Raw genomic sequence first — 21,524 nt, 5'->3', positions numbered from 1 at the left:
ATCAGACTGCTTGGCTCCAAATTCCAGGGAAAGTTAGTTAAATTTTATGTGCTCAGTTTCTTCATCTGCAAAATGAGGATACCAGCGGTACTACTGAGGGAGTAAATGACTTAAAATATGTCAAACACTTACTAGACTAGTGCCTGGCACATAGTAAGTACCATACAAATGTTTACTATTTCTCCAACTGCAACTACTAATTCTACTTTTATTATTCTTCAGTGCAGTTACCAGTATTGATCTCATTGAGAATATCAACATAATTCAAAGAGGGAGAGATTGTACAAAATGGGAAATTCAGGATGGTAAAATTTAGAGCACGTATGAGTATAATACCAGTCCATTCTAAAGGAGATCAATCCTGGGTGTTCATTGGAAGGACTGATGCTAAAGCTGAAACTCCAATACTTTGGCCACCTCATGCGACGAGTTAACTCCCTGGAAAAGACTCTGATGCTGGGAAGGACTGGGGGTGGGAGGAGAAGGGGACGACAGAGAATGAGATGGCTGGATGGCATCACCGACTCGATGGACATGAGTCTGAGTGAACTCCGGGAGTTGGTGATGGACAGGGAGGCCTGGCGTGCTGTGATTCATGGGGTCGCAAAGAGTTGGACACGACCGAACTGAACTGAACCGATGGGTATAATAATTGTTTGCAAAAATACAAAATTTTGAGAATGATATAAAGTCATTTTAGCAAATCATCATATTTTTAAATTCTGGTAAAGTGAGTGTTTCTTTAGCCAGAGAGAATATGCCACTGATAGCCTTAAGGAAGCAAAATGAGTTTGCTCTTGTGAGACGTGGTTAACTCTTCCAAGTGACTAGCATTAAACTGCTGGCAGCAGTTATTCGCCTCTAAGATGAGACTAGCCTTGGAGTTAATAGATAGCAAAAGAAAAAAAAAAAAAGCATAGTCTTTCCACAGGACAGTAAGACAGTAATATATGGTGATTATCAATCAATGAAAGTAGCTCACTAGGACTCCCTATGTGTGTGTTTAGTCACTAAGTCATGTTCAACTCTTTTGCAACCCCGTGAACTGTAGCCCTCCAGGCTCCTCTGTCCATGGGATTTTCCAGGCAAGAATACTGGAGTAGGTTGTCATCTCCTTCTACAGGGGATCTTCCTGACCCAGGGATCGAATGCAGGAGGATTCTTTACCATTGAACTACCAGAGAAGCCCAGGACTTGCTTTACCAACCATCAGATAAATAGTTTTTCCAGTTACACTTTTGTTCAGCATTTAAAATATTTCTAAAACTTCTGTGAGAATATCATGGCTTTTTCAACAGCAACAAGAAAATCGAAATGTTCTTCTGATATAATTCACCATTTAAAATGAAAGCATTTAAAAATGGGAAGCCACTCAAACCCACAGGACCCAAAGGAGGAGGTTTCCTGTGCTGGTCCAATTTGCAATTACAGAATCATCTCTGAATTAGAAGATCTTGGAATTGAATCACACCATCCTTGAAATTCAACTCAATAATTTCTAATCAAATTATTAGATTAACCCTGTTTGTATATTTATTTTTTAGAAAGTTTAGATCTCATTCTTATAGGCTTCTTATATCCTGAGGTTAAGAAAAATCTTTTACGTCCACTGTTAGGAGCTAATGAAGTCATTAAATATAATAAAGCTTAAAACTAGCTTAGCAATAGCTAATAACTAATTATTACATATAAGGAAAATACATTTATCAATATTTCTTTAATCATTCTAATTTAATTACAAGTTATATTGATGTTAAGTCATGGTTAAATTCTTTCAGAGAATGTACTTGAGAAAAAATACTTCCAAGTCATATAATTTTAAAATATGTATATTTATGGTTAAATTATTTTTTAGTAGTGTAAAAATATATCATGTCCATAGCTATGACATTTGAAATGTTCCCTCTGGCCAAAATAACTTGTGTGAGGTACCTGCTTGCCCATCTCACCTATGACACTTGCATCTTTAGTTTTCCTTCATCCTGCACCAGAGGTTCTGCTCTCAGAGTTTAGGCTCAGGGCTGAGAGTCCTTAACCTAAATCTCCCAGAAAGTGCAGCAGAAGAACATAAATACAGAGTCTAACATATGGGTAGTCGCATCTGCCAAACATTCCTATCATTGTATCAGGAATCCCTCAAGGACAAACTAAAGGTCTTTAATTGATAGTCTAACCCCTCAGCTGGCCTTAAAATGATTACTGGGTTTCTTTACTGGATAATTGCCTCCCCGTCTCCACAGAGTCAGGGAAAATGCCTGAAACTTCAATTTGAAATTAAGGGTGATAAAACTAAGAGCTTAGGTGACAACTATAAATAGATCCATTAAAAAAATTCCTTTATAAAAGCATCTTCATAGGCCACATGACTTCATTACTATCTAGGTGATTAAGTATTTTTCCCATATCCAAGAAGTTCTAGAAAAGCTACTATAGTGAGAATTCAAGATAGAAAGCCTGTTTCTGTAACATAAGGAAAAGATGTAAATAAGAAACACATTTTGGAAAAGAAACAGTGCTGCTGAGTTGTTCTCCTTAAAAAAAAAGAGAGAGAGAGATTTTAAATAGACTTTGTATAGATTACTTGGCTACTTTGTATAGATTCTATGGCTATTGCTTGCATTTTATCTCAAAGACAGGCTCAAAAACAAAGATATTCTAAAAGCTATTTGAAAAAATGATTCATCACTGATACAGCAGTATGGGAGGCTCTGTACTAATGCATGCAGCAAAATTTACTGCACACCAAGGTCTGTTTTTTGTTTTTTTCTATGTAATCGTTTACTCTTCTTGCTTCTATAGAAAGAACAAGAATCTGGATGGTAATGCAGTTCTGAGAATCAATAAGGAAACTGGATATGCAGGATAAGTAAAAACAGATTAACCCCTTTGTTCATCTTTTCTGCTGCAATAAATATATGTAATGACACTTTGGCAGTTGACTAGCTATTTTTGTGCTCCCCACAACTAAAAAAAGAAACAGTTCAAGCATTTACGTACTATTCAATTATATGCAACGAGTTTGGGAAAAATCTTAGCATAAAAGGATATGCTAAGTAAAGGTGTCACTTAAAAAAAAAAGTAGAAGAAGAATGAAGTCACTAAACTGTAATGTACATTTCAAATAAATTAAATTCTGTCACTAATAATTGAGAAGATTTTTTCCTAATAAAGGAGTCTACAATGTTTTATAACACCATATAATCACTTGCGGGGTTTTTTTTTTTTTTTTGGTAAAAAAAAAATTCTTAAAAGATACCTTAAGAAACATTTTTTCTTTAACACATTGTGCACATCTGAAGTACTCAAGTATTGAGAATTACGTTCCTCATGGAGAAATCTAGAAAACAATATGAGAAAACCTGAATACAATTCAATATCACAAGCAATTTTATATGGATGATTTTCAGGTTTATAGACACTAGAAAGTTAGCATAAGCCAGGAAGGTATCCATTGTCCTGACAGTTATTACATGTAAATTTTTCTAAGTGATTTCTTATAGCTGTCCTCCACTAGTATTTTTTTGCCTGTCATTGACACATTCATTTTGGAAGACAAAACAATTAAGACAGGATTTTTAAGGTATATCTCTCTTTTTTTTTTTTTTAAAGAAAATAGAATTAAGCCGGAAATCTGACTTTAAAAATTGAATGCAAAGGGAGTCTCCTTGTAGCACAGCCTCCTGCTGGGGGTCAATACTGTGATGAGCTAGAAATCTTTCATGAACTGCCAAACCTTGGGGAGGGGAGATGGATATGACCAGTAGGAGAAAAACTATCTTGTAAGAAAACACTCAGGCTTTCTTCTTGCTTCTATATCAACTTCCCTGATACTCAATTCCCAGAAATGACGATGGCCATTTCAGCTTGCCTAAACAATATTTTCTAAGGAAAATTCCACCACCATTACATCCAAATAAAAGGTTGCCACTCTCTGCTCAGTCACTCAGTCATGTCTGACTTTGCAACCCCAATGACTATAGCCTGCCAGGCTCCTCTGTCCACGGGCTTTTTCAAGGCAAGAATACTGGAGCGGGTTAGTCACAATAACCTCTCCCACCCCTTAAGGAAACACGTTCTCCTCTGACACCTGCTCTTCAACACACAGCACTCTCGAATCTCCAGATTTCAACCTTGACCCACTCTCCAATGCCTTCTTACCAATCTTCTTACTGCCACTATGGAACCAATAGGACTTTGAGACAATGATCCCTGAATACACTCAATTCAATAAGTGATGGGCAGTAACCAATTAAGTGCCAGTCAAAAGTCAATACTGGAAAATGGGTGTCTCTACATATCCATCCTTAACGATTAGGATTCTGATTCAAGGACAGGTTAGGAGTGGTCACATTCAGTCTAGAAATAAATTGAACCAATAAAAAAGACACCCAGCAGTTATTACTTTGTGAGCATTATCATCAGAGATCAAATAATTTAACCAAATACTATCAGAATTAACAACACTGGTGACTGGTCATGATCATTCATTGGTAATGATACAATAATAAATCATATCTCTTCCAAGATGTCTATTTTTACTTTTTGACTCCAAAGAAATCTACTTCCTTCCCCATCCATAAATACAGAAGATTTACCATTCCTTTCCTAGTGTTTAAAACTCCTACTATGGCAATTTTCCTGAGATATGAAAAATAAAACGGGCCTTGTACTAGAGTATGTCTTTACCATTTCTGCCCAAGGCAACTGATGTTACTGAAAAGCTACCCAAATGCATAACCAAATTTGAGAGGGATACCTAAAGGCCCATTACACAGACCACCATTTCAGTTTAAAGATAAGATTATAAAGGTGCAATTGTTAGGAACCTCCAGAAAATGAGATATGTATATAATAAGTCTAGATAAGATGCATTTCACTTTGTATGGCAATCCTATTTTACATTTGCTGTTGCTGTTCAGTCACTGAGTCCGGTCCATCTCTTCATGACCCCATGGATTGCAGCATGCCAGGCTCCCTTATCCTTCACTATCTCCTGGAGTTCACTCAAATTCATGTTCATTGAATCAATGACGCTATCTAACCATTTTGTCCTCTGCCACTTCCTTCTCCTTTTGCCTTCAATCTTTTACATAAAAGTAGACTATACGGTAGATAGCATGGTGTAAGAGTCAGCTCCAGAGATAGATAACCTAGATTCAAACTGCAGCTCTAACCCTCCTGCCTGTGTTACTTTCAGCCAGTTATGTAACCTCTCTGTACCTCAGTTCCCTGTCAAGTGGGATAATAGTTATTTTATAATCACAGGTTGTTTGGAGAATTAAATTTATATAAATTCATATGACTGTCACATCATGAGCAATAAATGTTAGTGATTACTATTATTAGGATTATAATACTGATGAACCAGAGCCTATGTAATGGGACACTTCGACTAACCAAAATCCTGGCACCTTTCAGCTTCAAGACAGAAAAAGCTAGCTAGCAATAAAACAGCAAACTGCATGGTTTAGACTTATTCACTGCTCATCAACTCCAGTTTCTTTTGTCTTAAAAATCCAGAGCCATAGTTCAACACAATCAAAACAAAAAGATTTTGTTCCCAGGGTATTCTAATTAATCAAGGTTTCACGCTTACATTCTTAAAGTTCATGTTAAACACACAGCAGTTCTCCCTGCACTAAGGGACAAACTTCAAATTTAATTTTTAAATGAATTGGAAATAAATGTAAGTGAAAGATTATATTCATATATTTTATTTAAAAAACACATAAAAAGTATTTATCATGTTTTTCAGCCTAAAACCTTTTTTTGTAAACTTTGATGGGAAAGAAGGTTTAGTAGAACTTTAAGATCGGATTATGCACCTCTCTGATCAGAATAAAACTTCCTTCAATGAGACATAGAATGCCTTGCAGATAATACAAATCAATACCTTAAGGAAAGGTCACTAAAATGTACTTCATTTTACTGCAAATATAAAGTTACAATCAAGAGCAAAAACCAGACTATGAGAGACTGTATAGGATAAATAACCTGGCTTCTTCAACAAATAAACTGCAAGGAAGAATAAAAAGAAAGATAAAGGGAAACCAATGGAATAAAAGAGAGTTTCTAAAAACTGATTTTTTTAAAAAATTAAGCAAAACTAATTCTAGGACACACTTGAGTAATAAAACTATAAGCAAAATTAAGGAAAGAATAACCACAAAAGTCAGGATAGTGTTTACATGTTTTATAAAAGGAGGGAAGGCCTTGGATTTGGAAAGCAGCACATGGAAGAACAGGACAAGCTCTATTTCTTAAACTCCTGTTCAGAAGAAAATAAACACTTAGCTAAAATTTTTTATATTAAACATTGGTCCTAAAGAAACTCTTGGGTGATGTTTAGTCTCATATACCTCAGACAACATCATCAGTAGACATGAAAGACACATTCTTATGCCTGTGAAAGTGCTAGTTGCTCAGTTGTGTCTAACTCTTTGCAACCCCTTGGACATGTAGTCCATCAGGCTCCTTTGTCCATGGAATTCTCCAGGCAAGAATACTGGAGTTGGCAGCCATCACTTCTACAGGGGATATTCCTGACCCAAGGATCAAATTTGGGTCTACCACTTATAAATCAGAGAAAAAAAATCTTTTTCAGAGTTTACCCAACAAGAACCAGTATCCTGAGATTTCTGTCTCCAGGGATTTAAAACTCTCTGGGGCATCCCTGTTGACATAAGTTGGTCAAAATTTTTCCAGATGAATTTTTCCAAATGAATACAAAGCCAGGCACCTGCCCTAGACTCAAGATTTCACCTCTTCATTCTCAGTGCTAACCTTAAAAGCCAATTTCAGAAATTATTTTCTGTGATATAATCTAAAAGAGAACTACTTGCAGTAATATTAATCCCACAAAGCATAACTCCAACAATTCCTGTAGTACACTAAGACTTCTTTTACTGATAATTAAGTTTTCCCCTAAGCCAGTGACACATTTTAATGATAAATTCTGAAATATAAAAACCCCCAAATTGTATATTGGAAGTATCATGGAAAATTATCATCAGCACTTAAAAGATTCTCAGAGTTTTTACCAAGAGAAAAATTTTACTTACTTTTACTTCCACAGTCTTCCCTCCATGTTCAATGTGTCTCTCCACATATTCAGAGGACAGCAAATCACTGCAAAAAAAAAAAAAAGATGATGAAAGAGGACCTTGAATATGTAAATCATTTTAAAATCACCATTGTTGACAACATTCCAGCATGAATGATTTATTTAATATAGATTTTAAGGCAAAAACAAAACTTTATAGGTCTCTCTCTCTCTTTCATACACACACACAGAGAGAGCCTAGTACTTGTAAAAGGATATGAAGCTGAACTGACTGACCCACCTGTCACCCCCTTGCTTAGCAGAGCTAATTCCACCAATATAGTCCAGCAAGTATAGGAAACTACCATTATTTTTAAGACATCTTATTCTTCCCTTTTTTACTTTAGCTTTTTTGTATACAAAGATTTTAATTTAAATTTTTATTATTCCTTACATCCTTCTTAGTTTCCTTTGCTGTTTCTTTTCTCCAAAGTTTGAATAGTGATGTACTCCCAGGAGACAGTCTCTCCATATTCCTTGGTGCTCTTTTCCGGTCTCATGGCTTTAAGTATTAAGACACTGTCAATATCTAATTTTTTATTTCCAATTCAGACCTTTTTTTTTTTTTTCTCAAACTGGAGATTTAACTGTCTACTGGACGTCTCTGCTTGAATATCTAATAGGCATATCAAGCTTAACATGCTAAGGTGGAATTCTTTCACCCTCACCCACACCCCACCTCCTGTTTAGCCACAGCCTTCCCCAACAGCTAACTGCTTTGCCCCTAACTTTGAAACGATCAACTCTTCTCATTCCCCACATCTTTGCTTTAGCTTTATATCAAAGAGTTTTGATTTGCTACTATACCATACCATTTCTCATGTGCTATGTGTGATATTTTATCTAACAAATGTTTACTCCACAAAAAAAATTAAACAGGCAAGGAAGTTTAGAAGAAATGAAAAAGAATATTTTCAGCTTTCTAAAATAATGTTTTTTGAAATCTCTCCTAAACAACCACCAGTTTCTTATATATTAATAGTTTTTAAATATTTACATCATCTTAAATATACTTATCTCTAATTCTATATGTGAGAAAAAATTTCCCCTTTAGTAAGGTGCCTCAGGACACAACACTCATGAAATGTTTTAAAGTCTTTAAATTTTTAAAGCACAGTCACATCCTAATCTTTATCCAAGACCATACCCCCAACAGGAGAGGTACCAGCCAGATGTTTTCAAAACACTGCCCCCAACCTTACTATCAGTCTCCAACAAATTTTGCATCAGTGAGAGTGGCAACATTTATTAGCAGAGCCAGCCAGGTTCCCTCTCCTGGGAATCTGAACTAGTAAATTCAGAAGAAAAAAAAAATTACCAGATGAAGGAAAGAGAAATAGAAAATAAAAAATAAGCTGTCTCTTGAGAGAAACTGATCTGTGCCAGCAGGTGAATCCTGTCACCTCAAACCTAGCCTCTCTCTTGGTGGCTCTAAAGCCAAAAGACACAACCAAGCCAAAGAGATAGAGAATAAAGAATGCATTACTTGCAACAAGAAAGGAAAAAACCTTGCCCAAATCAGTGTCTTCCCCAAGAGCAAAATTGGGAAGTTTCAAGTTAAGGGTATGTGCGTATTCATGAAAAGACTTGAGAAAATTCAGCAAAGAATTGGGGGAACAGTCAATAGAGTCCACACTTCAGTTGTCATGAGGGTCAGCAAAAAATCAGCATCATCTTTCCTTAGGTTTCACTTGATGTAATGATTGAGCACTAGCCCTCCATGAGTTTAAAGTCTGCAAAACAGCTCAAGAAAGTACTTAAGGCCAATCTTTACCACTGAAACAGAACTGGGAGTCTTTATAACTGATTTATTATCTTTGCTGTTGTTATTTCTCTTGCCTGAAAACAGTTTACTTTGTTTCCTTAAGATCTTTATTACTGAGATCTGCTCAAGGTCAAGCACTTGGCCAGGCTTATATCACAAATGGCTTCTATGTCAGAAAGCTATAACTAGTTCTTTTTCTCCAGGGACACCTCCCCCTCACCTTATTTGCTTACAGAATCAGAGTAAAAGCCCCAAATCTCCACTGCGAAAGCCACTGAATCCAGAACAGCCCATCCCTAATGTTGGATCCTTTCTCCTTCACTGCCATGTGAGTAAACCCCCATTATGGGAGCCAGCATGAGTAAGATCAAAAGCAACTACGTAAAATGATACTTAGAGGGGGAGGAACTCTAGTAGTAGCAGGAGTAATGATAATAACAATAATAAATTTCTAAAAAAATAGTTTTTGAGTCTTCCAGGTTTTCAAATTTCAAGGGAATATTCTTCTTTGAATTATAAAATCAAGAAATTAAGAGTATGAGTCACCACAGGAATGTAATTACAGTGAAGAAAAGCCTCTGCTCAGAAATTATGCAGCTATTTCAATCAAGCCTCTATACCTAAAGTTTTGCTGGAAAGGGCGCTATGTAATTTAAACCAAAAGCAGCCCACACAGTTTGGTTCTGTTTGTTTGCAGTATTATGGAAGTCGGGTAAGTATTGTTATTTAATTACTGGGCTGAAAAACCTTCTATTTAAAATATCATTTTTTTTTCCTCTACTGAAACATAAAAATCCTTATTACCACCAACTTAGAACCTCAGTACAAATTTTTGAAGCCTCCTAAAGTAGAGATAATCAAAATTATCTTTTTAAGTTCTATTATTTATTTTAATTATCATTGTTTATCATTAAGTAGGAATCTACTTAATTTTAAGTACAGGAAAACGAAGACGCTCCTTAACATATGGGAAATTTTATTTCATCTGATCAGGCAGAATTTACTCCATATTAACAGTTTACTCAAAACTGCTGTGAGAATGCTTCTTTGTGAATTTTGAAAGACAGAGTGAAAATCATTTCCAGTCAAATTCTAAACCCACTTATTTTCTAAAGGAAATAAGGAAATGTTTTAAAAATTCAAAATGTATTCTGGGGTCCTCTTTTTAAAATTTATTTGCATGCTATAATAAGCCTGGAAAAAGCAAAACAAATACAATGTCAACATTTTCAGTCATAATAATGATTATCCTTTATCTAGCGGGCAACTGTCATAAATCACAGGCAGCTGGTATAATACAAAGCTTTTGGAATTTAAAAACAAAAGCAAATATTTTTATTTCCTATCCAAACTGTCATTGACTAGCTTTGTGACCTTGGCCAAGTTATTTAATCTTTATGAACACAATTTTATCCATGTCTAAAATGAAGTTAATAAAAATTTACTTATTAAGTTGGTATGGTATTAAACCAGAACATATGTGAAAAGTCTCCCAAATCCTGATTTCAATTATCCCACTCCTTACTCATCATCTCCTACCGATCTTTCTCTTGAACTCTCACTTTAACTGTTTGTGTTACTGAACCCAGGTTGGCTCGAAAGCCAATACTTAAGAGACAAGTGTTGGTTGGAAAAAAAAAAAAAAAGGTTGCTTTAATCAGAAGCACAGCACCCTGGGGAGAAGGCAGATTTGTGTCCGAAAACCTATTCCAAACATTCTACATGACCAGGAAAGTTTTTAAAGACAGAATCGTTTGGGGAAGAGGTTAGAGTCTTCATTATCTTCCACTGTGTGCAAACTTTCTTCAGATTGGTTGGTAGTGAGGTAACACAGGGACTTCCCAGGTGACACGAGTGGTAAAGAACCCTCTTGCCAATGCAGGTAGACATAAGAGATGTGGGTTTGATCCCTGGGTTGGGAAGATCCCCTGGAGGAGGGCACCAGCAACCGACTCCAGTTTACTTGCCTGGAGAATCCCATGGACACAGGCGCCTGGGGGGCTATGGTGCATAGGGTCACAAAGAATCAGACACAACTGAAGTGACTTAGCAAGCATGCATACACAAGGTAACATGGTGGTGTTCCAGTATTCCAGGAATCTTGCAGTCAGTCTGAAGTTACCATCCTCTACCTGGGTGAGGGCCTTAATTCCTACAGAAGAATCCAAAGGTATTAGGAACCAGGACCATACCCTGATCGATTCAGCCATTTGGAACACAGGGAAGGTCAAAAAGACTGAATGAAGCCCATTATCCATAAATAAGAAATGGGTAAATGGAATAGCCCTTGGAAGGGACCTACAGTGTCCAGTCCTACTTCATTTGGAGATTTTTAAACCATTGACCCTACCTACTACTTTTTCACTGTCATTCATCTCTTTCTTGTCCACCTAATTACAGTCCATGATTCATCATGAAATTGCTCTCTTGTTCCTCTTCCTCTCTACACTCTGCTCACTTGGCCAAACCTCAACGTTGGTAAAACTTAACTCTTCTACTAATCAAAGTCTGACCCCAAGAAGCAGAACACCCTGAATGGTCATACATCTAGCCACATAATTTATGAATGCAATGGCAAGTGGTCCCCCTTATCACAACACTGCCCATAAATCCACTAGTGCATTTTCCTAGTCAATTATACTCTGAGAAGATCCTTCCAAATTTTTCTTTCCTAAAATCCCCATGGCATTTCTTCATTACAACTCCCTGCTAATGACCTCACTTCTACATTCACTGAGAGAATGGAAACAGAAAAAGACTGCTTCATCTTTCCAATCTACCAACATCCCTGATTTCTGAGCCAGTCTCTGAAATGGAATAAGACCCTATGGGGCCTTCCCAGGGCAGAACTTCCTCCAAACGTTCTGCCTGACTTGTTTGTAGAAAAACTTTAGTCAATAAATATAATGAGAGAAATGATAAAACGCAGAAGCAAAGGAAAATAATCAAACAAGACCAAACAGTAGTAGTTTAGTCATTAAGAAAAGTCAAAGACATTTAGTTCCTCCTCAAGGGCTACAGATAATATTCTGAGCCATATCCTGTGAGCTGTTTTGTAGATAATGAAATCCCACTACGAGGAAGAAGTTAACTACATGATGACCAGACTACAGCCATGACGTAAGTTGCCACAATTCTGAGAACCAGACTCAAGAAAATCAACCCTGGAACTAAAGATCAGCTGCACCTAAAATAATCAAAATGATGCTGATCAGGCCACTACATGACTAATTCAAGATGATTGTCAGAGCTGACTGTGCTGTTCTGCATGTAGCCCCTTCCCTGTGCCTACACACTTCTCAAACTCCCCTTTAAAAACACACCCACTGATTAATGGTGGAGATTTGGACTTCGGACGTGAGTCTGCCTTCTCCCCCAGTTGCCAGCCTCCAGAAAAAAGCAAACTTTCTTTTCTATCAACACATGCCTCTCCAGTACTGGCTGTTGAGTTGCTAATGAAATAGAAATTGCTAAGCAGTCAGTGCAGGACTCTGAGACCTCTGTCTTATTTTCAATAAGCATCTCACTCCATTAAACTAAAATTACACCCTTTGTCAAGAATTCCTGGAATGTGTCCTTGGTCTAATAAATTATCAGCACTCAGATGCAGGGAAGGGCAGTAATTAACTTCTGTTCCATATGGGGGATCATTAGTCTTTAGCCCATATTTCTGGTCCATTGTAAAATGGCCAGAGGGCATGAAAAAGGGTGGTGACTTAATCTGAGGATCAAGAGAAGCAATAAAGATGTTAAACATCTTGACCTTTAAACTGATTGGTTAAAAATGACATATTTTAAGGACAGGAGCCAACCAAAACTGTACAGATTAATACTGGTAAGGATATAAACTGCTGTAAGTCCCACCTTGCGGGGACTCTTTACTCCCTCTCAGTGTCTATGCTGGCAGCTTTGTACTTTCCTTCTCTTTAATAAATCCTATTCCCTTGTTTGTTTGGGAATTTCATTCTTTGGCTCCGTGAATAAGAACTCAATATGGTTAATGCATAACTCTCTCAGATAAATCCCAATATTCAAGTCTCCACTCAAAATGTATCATACTAATATAACTTCACAGGGAAGAAAACTGGGGGACATCAACCTAAACTGAGTGATAATAGCTAACACTGTCAATAATAGAAGAAACCAAAATCATGAGCCCCTGCAGTGATGCACTGAGGATGCATCATTACAGTATTCCCACTAAATATGCATAAAAAAGAAACAAATGAATAGAGAAATCCAAATCAGCAATAGATTTTCAATGAAATAGCCTCAGAGAAAACATCTAATCCAAAGTGCTTCCATGCAAATGTGACCTCAAGGTCAAGATCAAATCAAGGGTATGATAGTAAGACCCTTTGATAAGACCTCAGAAGGTCTTAGAGTTATTTTGCTTAAACTATATCATCTATAATTTTTAAGTTTCTAATATTTTTAAGAGCTTGCCTATTAGATTCTCAGGTATAACAAAAAGTTTCTAAGAATCTCAAGATATAACTCATAGATATTCTCACCTAAACAAAACAACTTCTAAGAATCTTAAGGGCATTTTAACTCAGAGTTCTAAGCAGAGAAAGACCTGTCTCAAGACTTGTGGATTTGGTTTGTCTTATTTTAGAAAAGGCAGAGGAACCAGAGATCAAATTGCCAACATCTGCTGGATCATGGAAAAAGCAAGAGAGTTCCAGAAAAACATCTATTTCTGCTTTATTGACTATGCCAAAGGGTTTTACTGTGTGGATCACAATAAACTGTGGAAAATTCTGAAAGAAATAGGAATACCAGACCACTTGACCTGCCTCTTGAGAAACCTGTATGCAGGTCAGGAAGCAACAGTCAGAACTGGACATGGAACAACAGACTGGTTCCAAATAGGAAAAGGAGTACGTCAAGGTTGTATATTGTCACCCTGCTTATTTAACTTCTATGCAGAGTACATCATGAGGAATGCTGGGCTGGAAGAAGCACAAGCTGGAATCAAGATTGCTGGGAGAAATATCAATAACCTCAGATATGCGGATGACACCACCCTTATGGCAGAAAGTGAAGAGGAACTAAAAAGCCTCTTGATGAAAGTGAAAGAGGAGAGTGAAAAAGTTGGCTTGAAGCTCAACATTCAGAAAACAAAGATCATGGCATCTGGTCCCATCACTTCATGGGAAATAGATGGGGAAACTGTGGGAACAGTGTCAGACTTGTCAGACTTTATTTTTTGGGGCTCCAAAATCACTGTGGATGCTGACTGCAGCCATGAAATTAAAAGATGCTTACTCCTTGGAAGGAAAGTTATGACCAACCTAGATAGCATATTAAAAAGCAGAGATATCACTTTGCCAACCAAGGTCTGTCTAGTCAAGGCTATGGTTTTTCCCATGGTCATGTATGGATGTGAGAGTTGGACTGTGAAGAAAGCTGATCGCTGAAGAATCGATGCTTTTGAACTGTGGTGTTGGAGAAGACTCTTGTGAGTCCCTTGGACTGCAAGGAGATCCAACCAGTCCATTCTAAAGGAGATCAATACTGGGTGTTCATTGGAAGGACTGATGCTAAAGCTGAAACTCCAATACTTTGGCCACCTCATGCAAAGAGTTGACTCACTGGAAAAGACTCTGATGCTGGAGGTATTGGGGGCAAGAGGAGAAGTGGATGACAGAGAATGAGATGGCTGGATGGCATCACCGATTCGATGGAGGTGAGTTTGAGTGAACTCCAGGAGTTGGTGATGGACAGGGAGGCCTGGTGTGCTGTGATTCATGGGGTCACAAAGAGTCGGACACAACTGAGCGACTGAACTGAACTGAACTGACCTGATGGGCTTCCCTGGTGACTCAGAAGGTAAAGCATCTGCCTGCAGTGCGGGAGACCTGGGTTCGATCCCTGGGTTGGGAATATCCCCTGGAGAAGGAAATGGCAACCCACTCTAGTACTCTTACCTGGAAAATTCCATGGACTGAGGAGTCTGGTGGGCTACAGTTCATGGGGTCGCAGAGTCGGACATGACTGAGCGACTTCACTTGCATGGGATAAACACCAATAAGATTCACATGAAACACGCCGAAAAACCACAGCCAACTTGGATTAAAACACACAAGTTGATTCAAGTCTTTTACAGCCAGGAAGCAGACCTAGAAAAATACTTAGATTAAGGCCTGGGTCATTTCTCATGGAAAGAAAATGGTGACGTAAATGGTGGAGCCAAGAACCACAGGCAACCACTACCAGGTAGATGAACAGAGCTTTAATCAACATATAATCCCTTTCCCAAAACAGGGGACTGGTGACATACACCTGGCTGACTATCAGAATTTCAATGCACCTGTGATAGCTGGGTATCTCCTATTTCTCTGGTTTTTAAATAGCAATATCTACTGAAATCATCCTATCCTTATCTCCCATTGAATATTGAGCTTATGTGGAATAGATCACTTGTCCTTTTAGTTCAAAGGCCTGTATCTGTGTCATCTCATCTACAAATGTTTAATCAGATTGAGATGATAAGAATTTGAAACTTGAGTTTGAGCCTGATAGCATAATGGAATGAGATCGTTCAGGAGTCTTTGAAGGAATATGTGCATTTTACATATGTGAGAAATGTAAATAATTTGTGGTCAGATGATAGACTGTGGTTGAGCAAAGATGTCTACAAACTCTTTGTCACTCCTCTCATGGTAAAGTGGAGATCATTTCTCCTCTCCTTGCATCTGAGCTGGTCCTAGAACAAACACAATGAGACAGAAGTGATATTGTTTAACATCTGAGATCTACAATTTTCACTTCCATGCATATGGAACTCTCCATCTTTGACTATTTGAATCCATTCATCATGCTGTGAGGACGTTTAAGCAGCCATACAACAAGACCCTTGTAGAGTTTCTAGCTGACAGCCCCAGTTGAATTTCCAGCCAGGGCTGGCAATAATTCCTAACCATGTGATTGAGACCAGTTTGGATCTTCCAGATGTTATATAATAGTGTCCCAGCTAATACCACATGAAGCAAAACTGCCCAATGAAACTACAAAATTTTACAAAATAATACACTGCAAGGCAATAGGCTACTCATATATTCTTATTCATATGTTCAATGATTGTTACATTGTACAAAATTAGCATCAAGTTTTCCTTAGTGCAGTCTTCAGGGAATTCCCTGGCATTACAGTGTTTAGGACCCTGCAGGGCCCAGGTTCTAGCCCTGGTCAGGGAAATAAGATCCCACAAGTTGTGGGGCATGCCCCCCCACCAAAAAAAAAAAGAAAGAAAAGAGAGAGAGAAAATGTGCACAATGTAACTTGTTTTGTATGTTAACATAGAGACAACTTAAAATTTTTTGACTTTCAGTTCAGTTCAGTTCAGTTCAGTCGCTCAGTCGTGTCCAACTCTTTGCGACCTCATGAATCACAGCACGCCAGGCCTCCCTGTCCATCACCAACTCCCGGAGTTCACTCAAACTCATGTCCATAGAGTCGGTGATGCCATCCAGCCATCTCATTCTCTGTCGTCCCCGTCTCCTCCTGCCCCCAACATTTTTGACTTTAAGATGGTGCAAAAGCTATATGCATGTGGTAGAAATCATATTTAGATTTTGATTTTGACTGTTTCCTGGCCTAGCAGTATGCTGTATGTTACTCTCTCGTGATGCTGGGCAGGTCAGAGAACAGCAGCTCCCAGTCAGCCACACAATTACAATAGTAATCAATCTAGGTACTTACAGCCATTCTGTTTCCATGCCAACCTTTCCATTTTCACTGTCAGTACAGTGTTCAATAAATTACATGCAATATTAAGCTCTTTATTATAAAGCAGGTTTTGTATTAGATGATGTTGCCCAACTGTAGACAAATGTTAGTGTTCTGAGCTCATTTAAGGTAGCTAGGCTAAGCTACCTAGATAGTATATTAAAAAGCAGAGACATTACTTTGCCAACCAAGGTCCGTCTAGTCAACGCTATGGTTTTTCCTGTGGTCATGTATGGATGTGAGAGTTGGACTGTGAAGAAAGCTGATCGCCGAAGAATTGATGCTTTTGAACTGTGGTGCTGGAGAAGACTCTTGAGAGTCCCTTGGACTGCAAGGAGATCCAACCAGTCCATTCTAAGGGAGATCAATCCTGGGTGTTCATTGGAAGGACTGATGCTAAAGCTGAAACTCCAATACTTTGGCCACCTCATGCGAAGAGTTGACTCACTGGAAAAGAGTCTGATGCTGGGAAGGATTGGGGGCGGGAGGAGACGGGGACGACAGAGAATGAGATGGCTGGATGGCATCACCGACTCGATGGACATGAGTTTGAGTGAACTCCCGGAGTTGGTGATGGACAGGGAGGCCTGGCGTGCTGTGATTCATGAGGTCGCAAGGAGTCGGACACGACTGAGCGACTGAACTGAACTGAACTGAGGCTAAGCTATGATGTTCCATAGGTTATGTGTATTAAATGCATTTTCAACTTATCAGGATAACCCTATCATAAGCTGAGGAAGTTCTGCAAAAGAATTATAAAAGTTTCAAGTATGACTATAATCCACCCAGTGAAACAGTAAAAAGCCCCATAGGTCATGGGTCACAATGGAAAATCAACAGATTCCTTTAGGTACTTAGACCAAGAAAAGCTTTTCAAAAGTATAGAACTGGGAAAATAGAAATTTTAAGGACTCAAATTTCATTATTTTATTTAAGAGGAATAAAAAATTATAAGCTTAGAAAGTTTTTTAAAGAAAACATTCTTCCCATTCTCTCAATTCTATACATTCTTTCCCCCATTTCATCTTTTCTCTCCTTTATTTTCTTACTCTGTCTAGCCAAGCATTAATCTTCCAGATTTCACTGACAAGCTAATGTCCTTGCTGAGAATCCTCACCACAGAAAATGGATAAATGTCCTGAACTTTCATATCACTGAGAATTAAACATCCAGTTTTTAGCACTGTTATGTGCAAAAACTGTTATCTGTATACTCAGTATGTAATAACTAGTACTTAAAATTCCTATTTTGTTTAAACTAAATTAAAGGGAAACTACAAATGTGAATCAAAAGTTTTTCCAAGATCTGCCTTTTGGATGAGAGTTTCATTTTATTATTTTCCAATTTCTAAACATGAAAATTCCTTTCCTATTTATACATATACAAGAGATTTTCTGTGTACCCTTGAACCTAAAGGGGAGGCTATTTTAGCTATGTTCTGCTGAGGAAGACTTAATCTGATGAAAATTTTCAGGGAGCTTTCACTGTGAATGTCAAGGACTAGGGACTTAAAGTAAATATGATCAGATGAAAGTTGTAATAGGTACTGTCATTAACATTAGCTCTTATTTATAAAATCCTTATTCTTACTAAGGCAAAGGTTCCCAAGCCTTGCTTTACAGCAGAATCATCGTTTTGTTTATTAATGACTGGGTATCTCCACATCTACCAAATCAGAATCTCCTAGGTTTATTCTGATATATGAAAAATATACATGATAATATATGAAATATATATATACCAGGACATGAAAGTACAATCAAATTATATCTAAAAATGTTCTAGTAAAATTTTATTAATATAATGGTATGTTGGCATATTCTGATCATTGTGACTCATTACCACATTGAAAGCCAAAGACACAAGGGAACCCATTAAGGCAAAGCAATTAAAACCAATCCCTGAAAAATAGCATGGCAAACAATGAATGGTGGGGGTGGGGAACTCCATTACAACCAAATCAAGGACTGATTTTTTCAGAAAAAATCTGACACAATTAGTTAAAAATATACTTAGATTTTCGGTAAGTACCCTAGAAGTGGGAGGTTTTGGTATTCTTTTTTTTTAATTGCAATTTTTAGATGTGGTTCAAATAAATTATTCATTTATACTAATTAAAGATTTCAATTTCTATATCAGTTAGTTGAAAATCATCAAGACAGAACTAGCCTCAAATTCTTTCTATTGCCATCGACCTAATTAACATCTTTACCGTCATCTCCTTCTTCTCTACATCCATGTTCTAGGAGTGAGGCCATACCCCTTAGCTGGATTCCATAGTCACAGGTCAAGAGCCCAGTGCTCAAAATAAGACTTCTCCACACTCTCATTTGCACAACCTTTAGAGTTGGAATCAAATGGGAGTCCCAAACTCTGTTAGTTCCTGGCAAGAGAGCATCTACTTGCCAACAAAACTTACTGTGATATTCTTTAGAATCATCAAGATTAACCAAATCAGGCCTTTTGTCTTAGTTCATGTAGTGGCCTCAAGAAGCTCAGGCTCCCAAATCATCCTTCATCTCCAGCTCTCTAACCTCCATGTGGTTCTGCCCCTCTTCCCATCATGCCCATCTCCAGATATGATGCCTTTCAGAACTTACTCATGACCATTAGGAAAATCCCCTATCTCTAATCTCTTCTTTGAATACTTCCTTCACCATCTTCCCTTGGAGGAGGAAATGACAACCCACTCCAGTATTCTTGCGTGGAGAATCCCATGCAAAGAGGAGCCCAGCGGGTTACAGTCCACAGGGTCACAAAGAGTTGGACATGACTGAGCAACTAACACTTTCACATTTTCACCATCTTACTCTGAGAACCAGCTTTCCAGTGGAGCAACTGCTTCTCCTGCAAACCCTTAAGTGTGATCATGTCTGGAGAGGACGGGGGAAGCTACCCTTTTTACCTCTCATTGCTATGTCATGCCATTCTCCCTCGTTCTGTTAGGGAAATACTGACTGAAACCACCCACCCTGGCCAGGAACCATAGGAAACATTTGCATGAGTTATTTTATGACAGGAGGTCCTGGTAAGGAACACGGAAATAACAAGCCAAAACCAATCAAAAGAATGTGGGAAAGGTACTAACCTCCCAGAATCCTCCTCACTGGAATCCATCTTGGCTGAGCAATATGTGCGCCACCAGGAAGGACTGAACTGAACTGAGGAAGGACCCTGAGTCAGAATAATTGCCCAGAGAGAAGCCAGAAATTAACCCCTTTACCATAAAACCAGAAACTTGGAACCACATTGGCAGCACAGTTCTACTAGGTCCCCTTACCCTCCTGTTCTCTGCCCAGGTGCCTCTTCCCAATAAAGTCTCTTGCTTTGTCAGCACTGTCTCTTTAGACATTCATTTTGGAGTGTTAGATAAGCGCCCACTCTTGGGCTCTGGCAGGGGACCCCTTCCTGCAACAATTTCACTAAAAATCACCCCATTTTATATCTCATATCAGATTGTACTATCTATCATTGACCCTCACAGTAACTTATTGACTCCTGGTCATTTCCCCTCATTTCCCTAAAGATTTTAACTTTTAGTTTACAATCACACTTGTCAGCACTACTCCTGTTGTAATTACTGGTGATTTTGATATCTACTTAAGTGATCCTTCTAATTCTGGCTTCTCAGCCTCTTGACTTCATGTCTTCCAATGATCTTCTCCATTCTATATTACCCTTGTATCACTCACACAACACATTCTCAAATTCAAGCATCTCACTCTCTGACCAACTCCATCCCTTCTAGTTTTCTCTTTCAAAATTCCATTTCAATCCTTTGATCCCAATAAGACCTAAAACTCATGAATTTACTACAATTTCACTGTCCTCACCTATCTCATGTCTCACTTCCTTCCTTTCTCAGCTTAAATTCAATCTTAGTATTTACTATTTTGCAAATCTTCCTACCCATCTCCTAACATGTTTCTCCCTTCCCTAAGCCAATTCTAGTTTAAACGAATTTTTACTGGCTTCATACCCACTTGGTGCAACTTAATGGAGCTGAAGAACAGCATATCATCAGGCTGATTGTACTCACTTTACGCTGACAACTACCAACCTCAAGGAGTCCCTGAAAGCTGCCTGGAAATTGTATTCCCTTTGTCCAGGACATTTACTCTCCTAACTGTTTCTCAACACCATTTCATGCCTTCTTCTTTATTCAAACCCCCAATATCTACTCCCCATGTCTTTTGAGAAGATGATTATGTTCCCTACAACACTGAGAAAAAAAAGCAATCAAAAGGTAAATTCCATAGACTTTTATCACCACTTCTTTGTACCTACCAGGATCCTCCATACTCATGCACAGCCTCTCCTCCTGTTCTAGGAGTTAGCTGCCCATATAATTATCCCAAGTCAATCCCTCCACTCGTACACCACAATCCTTGCCTACCTGAGGATATGGCCACCAGACAGTCCTTCTTCTCTTGTATCATCAATCCCGTCTTTTTACTAGCTCTTTCCTATTACTGTATAAACTCTTATTTCTCCCATTTCCAGAAACAAAACAATTCTCTTAACACAATTTTCCTGCACAAAGACTGCTATGTGTACTTCTGTCCATTAAGCAAAACAACTCTAAAGAGAATTACCCATAGTCATTATTTACCTTTTTCTCCTCCATTATCTCTTGAACCCATCTAATCAGATTTTCACCACACTTCACCAAAACCACTCTTATCAAAGTCATTAATTACCTTTCCATGTTGTTATGCTGCTACTGCTGCTGCTGCTAAGTCACTTCAGTTGTGTCCGACTCTGTGTGACCCCATAGATGGAAGTCCACCAGGCTCCCCTGTCCCTGGGATTCTCCAGGCAAGAACACTGGAGTGGGTTGCCATTTCCTTCTCCAATGTGTGAAAGTGAAAAGTGAAAGTGAAGTCGCTCAGTCGTGTCCGACCCCTAGCGACCCCATGGACT

At 38.2% G+C, this 21,524-nt stretch overlaps 1 protein-coding gene across 5 annotated transcripts in view; it reads right to left on the bottom strand.

Moving 5' to 3' along the window:
• Nucleotides 1-21,524, bottom strand: part of ADAM22 (ADAM metallopeptidase domain 22) — a 245,465-nt gene that overhangs the window by 113,772 nt on the left and 110,169 nt on the right. For all 5 annotated transcript variants that reach the window (XM_088834611.1, XM_088834614.1, XM_088834612.1 and 2 more), the window contains exon 3: nucleotides 7,062-7,128. The gene's annotated coding sequence lies outside the window, so the exon portion shown is untranslated. The remainder of the gene's footprint in view (nucleotides 1-7,061; nucleotides 7,129-21,524) is intronic.

The sequence above is a fragment of the Moschus berezovskii genome, chromosome 3 (assembly GCF_049115385.1).
Source record: "Moschus berezovskii isolate FMDL1 chromosome 3, NW_MosBer_1.0, whole genome shotgun sequence".
NCBI lineage: Eukaryota > Metazoa > Chordata > Mammalia > Artiodactyla > Moschidae > Moschus > Moschus berezovskii.
The sequence above is the reverse complement of the archived record's forward strand: the minus strand, read 5'-3'. Positions and strand labels throughout refer to the sequence as shown.